This window comes from Mastomys coucha, unplaced genomic scaffold (assembly GCF_008632895.1).
Source record: "Mastomys coucha isolate ucsf_1 unplaced genomic scaffold, UCSF_Mcou_1 pScaffold16, whole genome shotgun sequence".
Classification (NCBI taxonomy): Eukaryota; Metazoa; Chordata; class Mammalia; order Rodentia; family Muridae; genus Mastomys; species Mastomys coucha.
The window spans coordinates 1,389,786-1,396,812 of NW_022196898.1; positions in this window are offsets into that span (position 1 = coordinate 1,389,786).

The following is a 7,027-nucleotide window of genomic DNA, read 5'->3' on the forward strand; positions in this document are numbered from 1 at the left end:
CTCTCCCCCCCATCCAGGCCCACTCCCCCAACCTTCCCTGGCTTCCTCCAATTGCTTGCTTTTAAGTATTTTCACAAGGAGAAATTTCATTCCTGCTGAAAGGTAAGAGAACAGACAGCCTGGAAAATGGTTTATTTAATTCAATTTCATATGCAAAACGTTCAGGACTATTTAAGACAGACACAGACGTTGGGCTCCCTGCTTGCTGGAGTCACATTAGGTGGGAAAGGGGACAAGAGACATTGACTAGTCTTCGACTGTCAGGTTAGAGCAGAATATTGTATTAGCATTAGCAGAACACAGACCTTCAATACAAGGAGCGGCAAGGTATCCCAGAGTGGGCTCTGCAGAGCAGAGATGCCAACTGTCCTCCTGATGGCTCAGAAGGAGAGAAGGAACTCCCGCCCCACAAGGCTATGTGGGCCTTGATTACATTAGCACAACTTGTAGCATTCTGCAGAGCACACACCTTGATTCTATTATAGTTCTGGATCGTCTGTAAAGGCCACTGTTTTATTTGGCTCCCCCACACCACCTGCCTTTCCTACAACATCCCCTACCAGCATATTCAAGCATTAGCGGCTGGGATTTCTAAATTCTTTTAGCCATTGATGGCCGCCAGCAGTCAAATTAAATTCGAAGGGTTTAGTATAGCTCCGGGTTTTAGCTATATAATTTACTAAGAATGCCCAAAGCACTTGCAATCCAGTTTTCCGTTCAGCAATGAATACCATTTCCTAACAAAATCTGCCTGAAATCTCCTTTTGAGGCTCTGGGAAGAGGGGTGGGGGGTAGTGTATCTTCCTTCTGGCACTGGCTCAAAAAATTGGGGGTTGGGGGGGAAATTCCTACCTAGAGAAAAAAATATCCCTTGTGCGACTAACATGGTACAGGAAATGGAGTTGAAAGAATGGGGTGGTATTGACGGATGGCCAAGGTGTCTGGGGTACTTGCAGACATCTGCATTTTTTTTCTATATTGCCTTTTTCCATGTTCTAAATCCAATGCTGTATCAGTTGCATCTCCTCTGTTAACCAACATAGGTCTAACTAAAGTCGGGGCTCTCTAAAAATAAAGAAAACTTGGGAGAAATGCCACATTTGACCTTTCTTGCATGTTTAATGATAATGTTAGTCTACTTTCAATGCAAGCAAAGACTGTCAACTCCTGGAGGTGGTGTTAATCTCATTATTAACATTTAACACTAACAAAGTACCATGGCTTGTGGTTTCTTCATGCCTCCATCTCACCCCCCCCAAAAGGCAATGAGAGCTTGACAAGAGAGCATGCAGCTACTTTGCAGGGTGGCTTTCCTAGCCTTCAGGGGGTGAGGTAGGAAGAAGAGTCTGAGGCTAAGGTAGGCTACATAATGAGACTTTGACTTTAAAAGGCAACTTTCAGTTCATAGTTAGGTACAGCATTGCTGGCTTTCTTCCATGAGAAGATGGCCTGCTAAGTAGGGCGTCTACAGTCTACACGATGGCCTCCAGGGCTCTTGGAGGAGGGGCAGGAAGAAGAATGTGAGAGACAAGTGGTAGGAAGAGAGCTATGTATGGAATGTTGGCCTCTGGATATGAGGCCAACTGTTACTGTTACTCTCACAGCGGTTGTGGCTATCTGTGAAAAATGGAGCCCCATCAACATTCCACTGTGAAAGGGAGAAGGGAAAGCAAGGCTCTGCCCTCCCTGGGGAGCTATTAGTAATTAATGCTTACCGGCAAACAGGTTATTTTCTTCTGTGGCTTAACCACCATTCCAGTTGCCCATGCAAAGAACCCCTAGTCCATGTTCATTGGAATGACCCTAACTAAACTCAGTGTGTCAGAAAGAAAAGGCAAAGTGATGAGAACAGGGGGTGGGTCTAATGGGATGCTCTAATAATAATAAAGAAAAAGTTTTAAGACAGTCTCTTAATATGAGATTTGAAAAGGCACGAGGGAATACTTAGAACACGTTTAGAGTCACCTGTTGTGTCTGAAAACAGCCAGTGCCATTAAATCTTGCTTTTAGATTTCATCCTCTCTCACACTGGCACCTGGGAGATCTGCGTTCTAGCCATATGGACAAAGTAGCTGAGGGCAGCGCAGCTGACAGTTACCAGGTGAAAGAGATACATGTGCACTCTCCCTGTCACAGAGACAGGACAGGGCGCTCCACTAAAGGAGGCAGTAGCAATCAAATCATCAGGCTGAATTAATTTAATTAATAAACGGCATAATTCGGAAACCCATTAGAGAAGTCAGAGATGTTGGCTATGTACCCAGAGCAGTGGTAATCACTCACCATCAGGCCAGCTAAATGCAACTCTAGAAATCAGACTGTTAAAGGATAAATTGAAAAGAGCCAAGCCCCTAATGGCTCTAATGATCTAATTCTGTTTGTTGATCTCACGCCTATGATTTTCCACTCAATAAGCCCCTTTATATTTTACAATAAATTGTACAGTTTATAAAATTTAAAAACACTAGCTGGGGAGAACTTTTGTGTGGTTTTTAAAACCCACCAAGATCAGCTCTGGCACAGGAAACCAGGACCAGGCACAGAGTCCTCAGACTCTAGATCACTCCACCACCACCAGCTCACTCCCTCTCTGCCTCACCCACACCCTAAGCAGGCTGTAACCAGTGCTCCGAAGGTGTGGCAGAAAAAAGAACAAAGGCCGAGGCTTTGACATCTTCTTTCTAAGACAGTGGAATAAAAGTCAAAACGGAACAGTTTTGTTCACTGAGTCCTCTCTCCAAGCATCCCCACTCCTAGCTGAACCCATCTCCGCCCTCTTCAGTTCCTAACAAGAAACCACATTTATTCAGAGAGCAACAGACAGAAAATTAATGTAGTCAGACTTTCACTTTCCAATTAATTTCGTGAGGCAGTAACTAAATAATCCAATTCGATCAAGTCTGCATATGAAAATATCAGCTGCAGAGAGGCCTAGTAGATATGGGGGCAGGGAGGTAGACAGCATTTTTATCTTATTTTTAATTACATTAATTGAGGGTGAGGGCTGCTCGCCACAGTGCTCATTTGGAGGTCAAACGGCAACTCGAAACAGTTGGTTGACTCCTTCTGCCACATCCCCTCCAGGGATCGGACTCACACCGTCAGCTTTAACAGAAAGCACATTTCCATGGTGAGCCATTACACCCATCCTAAACAGGGGTTTTAAAGGACTCCTGTGCCAGGTTAGTAGGCCCCTACATAGAGTCTTTCAATTCTCTCTCTGTAAGAACCCCACAAGGAAGAAATTATGATGTCTATTTTACATAAGCTCTCCTTCCATAGGAACTTTAAATAACTTCTCAAAAATCACAGAAGAATATGGCAGAGCTGGGACAGTATCCAATGTCTGAGTTCCAAAATGAAAATGAAAATGAATGAATAATAAGGATTACAGTATTCGATGCAGTTATTCACGGTATGCAGCTGTTTACCTGATGGTTTAATTATCTTGTCTCTGTGTGTCGCTTGTGTTGGTAGGTGTGTGGGTGGGTACATGTATGCATATATGGAAGTGATGTCTTTCAGGGGTTGTTTCCCTCCCTCTCGCTTGATTCGGAGGCAACGTCTCTCTTGTTGTCTCTGGGCTGCCTACTCTTGACCAGCAAGCCCTAGGGCTGCTGATGAATTCTCCTGAGTCCGTTTCCCGGCTCGCTGCAGACATGATGGCATTGCACATGCACGCCATACAGCCAGCTTTTTTTTCCACATGTGTCAGGAGATCAAACTCAGGTCATTAGGTTTGCACGGAAAGCATGTGATGAGCATCTCCCCAGCCATGTCTGATGGTTTTAAGAATTCGGTGTAAGCATTGGCTTTGTCATTATTTCACGGACGCCTTCAATACCTTCTCTTACTGCATGAGAAACAACTCAGCCTGCAGCCATTTTTTTTCCTTTGTTATCTTTACATTTTCTTTTCTTCACTCAAAGATTTGGACAGGGAAGATGATAAAGACTATGACCTCCTCAAAAGTAAAAATATAACAAATTGGGTTTCATTTTACATTAACTGAATACAGTTTGTTACATCTTACAGACACAGGCTCACACACATTTTTTTTTTTACTAGAATAGCATCATGGAGGATTAGTGTCCGATAAAACCCACACAATGGATGGATGTGCATCAGAGGCCTGAAAATTCTCCAGAAAGCAATTGCACTGAGTGCCGTCTAACAATAAATCCACACGGATGGCCATGATCCAGGCTGCGTGTGTTGCCTTACAGTGCTGCCCCCACCTGACTCCACACTACCATCTTTGCTAGACGCTCTGTGAGAGAGCAGATGTTCTGCTTTGGGTTGAGAAATCAACGGTTACCATTCATATGTTCCAAAACTTCAAGGGCCTAATGCTGCTGTTTTGAGGGAGCTAATTAATTCCAGCCCTTATGTTCCAGTGTGCTCACAGCTTCAATCAACTGCACTCTCAAAGGACCTCAGTCCCCACTGTCTCCCCTGAAAGCCTGTGGAGAAAAACAAGCAGGAAACGCACACTTCACTGACGTAGCAGAGACGAGGGAATCATCCTGTATGCTCTGAGTTTGTATACTTTCCCATGTTGGCATCGTTGCCATCCTTCCTGGTGTATCAATTGGAGCTGGTAGGCACAGATCAGTGACGAGCACAATTGAAACAATGCCTTTGGGTCATTTTCTTGTGTTATTTATCATTCAAACAGACTGACTTTGGAATCATAATATTTTTTTGGTTTGGTTTTGAATCTAGAGGCACTTGTGTGTAAAACCCAGTGTGTTAAGAAAGCAGGTTTATGGGTCAAGGCCAGCAGAACAACAGGCTGGAGAGATGGCTCAGTGGGAGAAGTGCCAGCTACAGAAGCCCAAGTAGGAGGGCCTGTGTCCATTTGCAAGAATCCATGTCAACAATGGCAGGCAGTGAGAAGCTATCAGTATTCCTACAGCCAGTGAAATGGACACAGAAGAATCCCCAGGGCTTGCTGATCTACCACTCTACCCAGCCAGCAAGTTCCATGTTCAGCTAAAGACTCTGCTAGAGAACTAAGGCGGAGGGGCTAGAGAGAAGGCTCAGTGAGTCCGAGCACTTGGCTGCTCAGACAGAGGACCAGAGTTTACTTCCCACCACCACGCTGTGTGGCCCACAGCTACCTGTGTCGCAGAACACTATTTCTAGATACGTTTTAGCAAACATTTACTCACCCCTAAACAGGAAACCAACGACAAATCCAAGGAAGGATGCCACCCGAATCCAGCTTGGTGAAACAATGAGTTTTATTGGGGTTACTTAGAGGAGTGATGGTGAAGAGTTACCTACGGGAGCAGAAATGACTCCGAGACAGCTGCATCACCAAAGCCCGCCCACCGCAACATGAGTGACGACAGCTCAGGAAAACTGGGATCCAGGAGCTCACAGCAGAACTTGCTGGAAAAGTGTCTCTCACCAGGCCTTTCTGCATAACAGAAGATGGGGAGACAAGAGCTTGACAAGTTCCTTAACCTTTGGCACATTTCTTAATTTGAAGCCATAATAAGACTTTTTTAAATGTCAAGAATCAAAGTAGAATGGAGTCCAAATATACGGCACAAAGTAAAAGTGTAAAGACTGAACCATAGGCATATTGTCCCCTCGGCTGAGGAAGGGGCCTGTGAACCTTTCGTATGACTAAATTCAAAAGACCATTTTGTGTTTTGTTGGAGAAGCATGAGGGGGTTAGATTTTTATCTTACAAAAAATGGAGATGGGTAGATGGTTTGATCAGTAAATGCTTTCCCTTGCTAGCATGAGGATCCAAGGTTCAGGTCCCTAGACCCACACTAAAACCTAAGCATAGCACATTTGCAATCCCAGCCCTGGGAAAGCAGAGGTCTGTAGAACCCTGGGGCTCCTTACACAGCTTAGCCTACTTAGAGACTTTCAGGCCAATGAGAGAAACCCCCATGCCTATCTCACAAAGAAAACGAAGGATGGATCGTATTCCTGAGGAATGACCATTTAGATTGTCCTCTGGCCTCCACAGGCATGTGCACACACATGCACCTGCACACACATAAGCAAGCAGACATACATGCACAAACAAAATATACAGATATAGATATATAGAGAGAGATAGATATAAAGGGCTTAAGTGAGAGACAGGTGAAATGAATAACAGATATTACAAACTGAACACTCCCTAAAATCCCTTAGCTGACACTCTAAGCACTAATGGGATAGAGTAAGGAGCTCTAAGGAGATGGGGCTGCTGAGAAAAATCATTTTATGAAGATGCAGCTCTTGTGAATGGGGTTAATACCCTGAAAAACAAAGGCCAGAAAAAGTGTAGACTATTTTTGCCGTGTGAGAATATAAAATGCCAGTTATCTGCATTCTAGAGAAAGCCCCCATCAGAGCCTTACACTGAACTTGGACCTTCCGGAACTGTGATAAATAAATGTTTTTGATTAAGCCAGCCAGACTATGGTACAGTGTCATGGCAACCCGCACTAAGATGTGAGGGGATAATAGTGCTCATCTGTTTCCTACCTTTGTCGTCATGCTGTATCCAAGGAAGGGAACAGTTAGGGCCAGCGTAGGAAGGATCAGTTTGTTAAAAAGACTTATTTGATAACCAATGCCAAGTGGTGATGTTTTAGGGCCCAAGAAATACAGTAAATCACAGATAGGGAGAGGGGAAGAGAGAGAGAAGAAGGGAGGAAGGGATGGATGGAGGGAGAGGAGGGAGGGATTCCCCATTTCTTTGTGGTTACTTGAAGAGGAGCTTGATTATAAGAACCACTGGCCTTACAGAAACCACTATCATAAATGTCCGTGCACCTGAGGGCTATGAGTTCAGACATTACCATACAGAGCAAGGGATGCAGTCAAAAGTGTGTAATTTCCAGTGATAAAATTCAGTAGTAAAATATCACACACACACACACACACACACACACACACACACACACACACACACCTCGAAAGTCTATACAGAGAAAGTTCAAGGCCCTGCTAGACTAGTAAGGACCAAGAGCTCTGAGTTCTTTTTTTTTTTAATTAGATATTTTCTTTATTT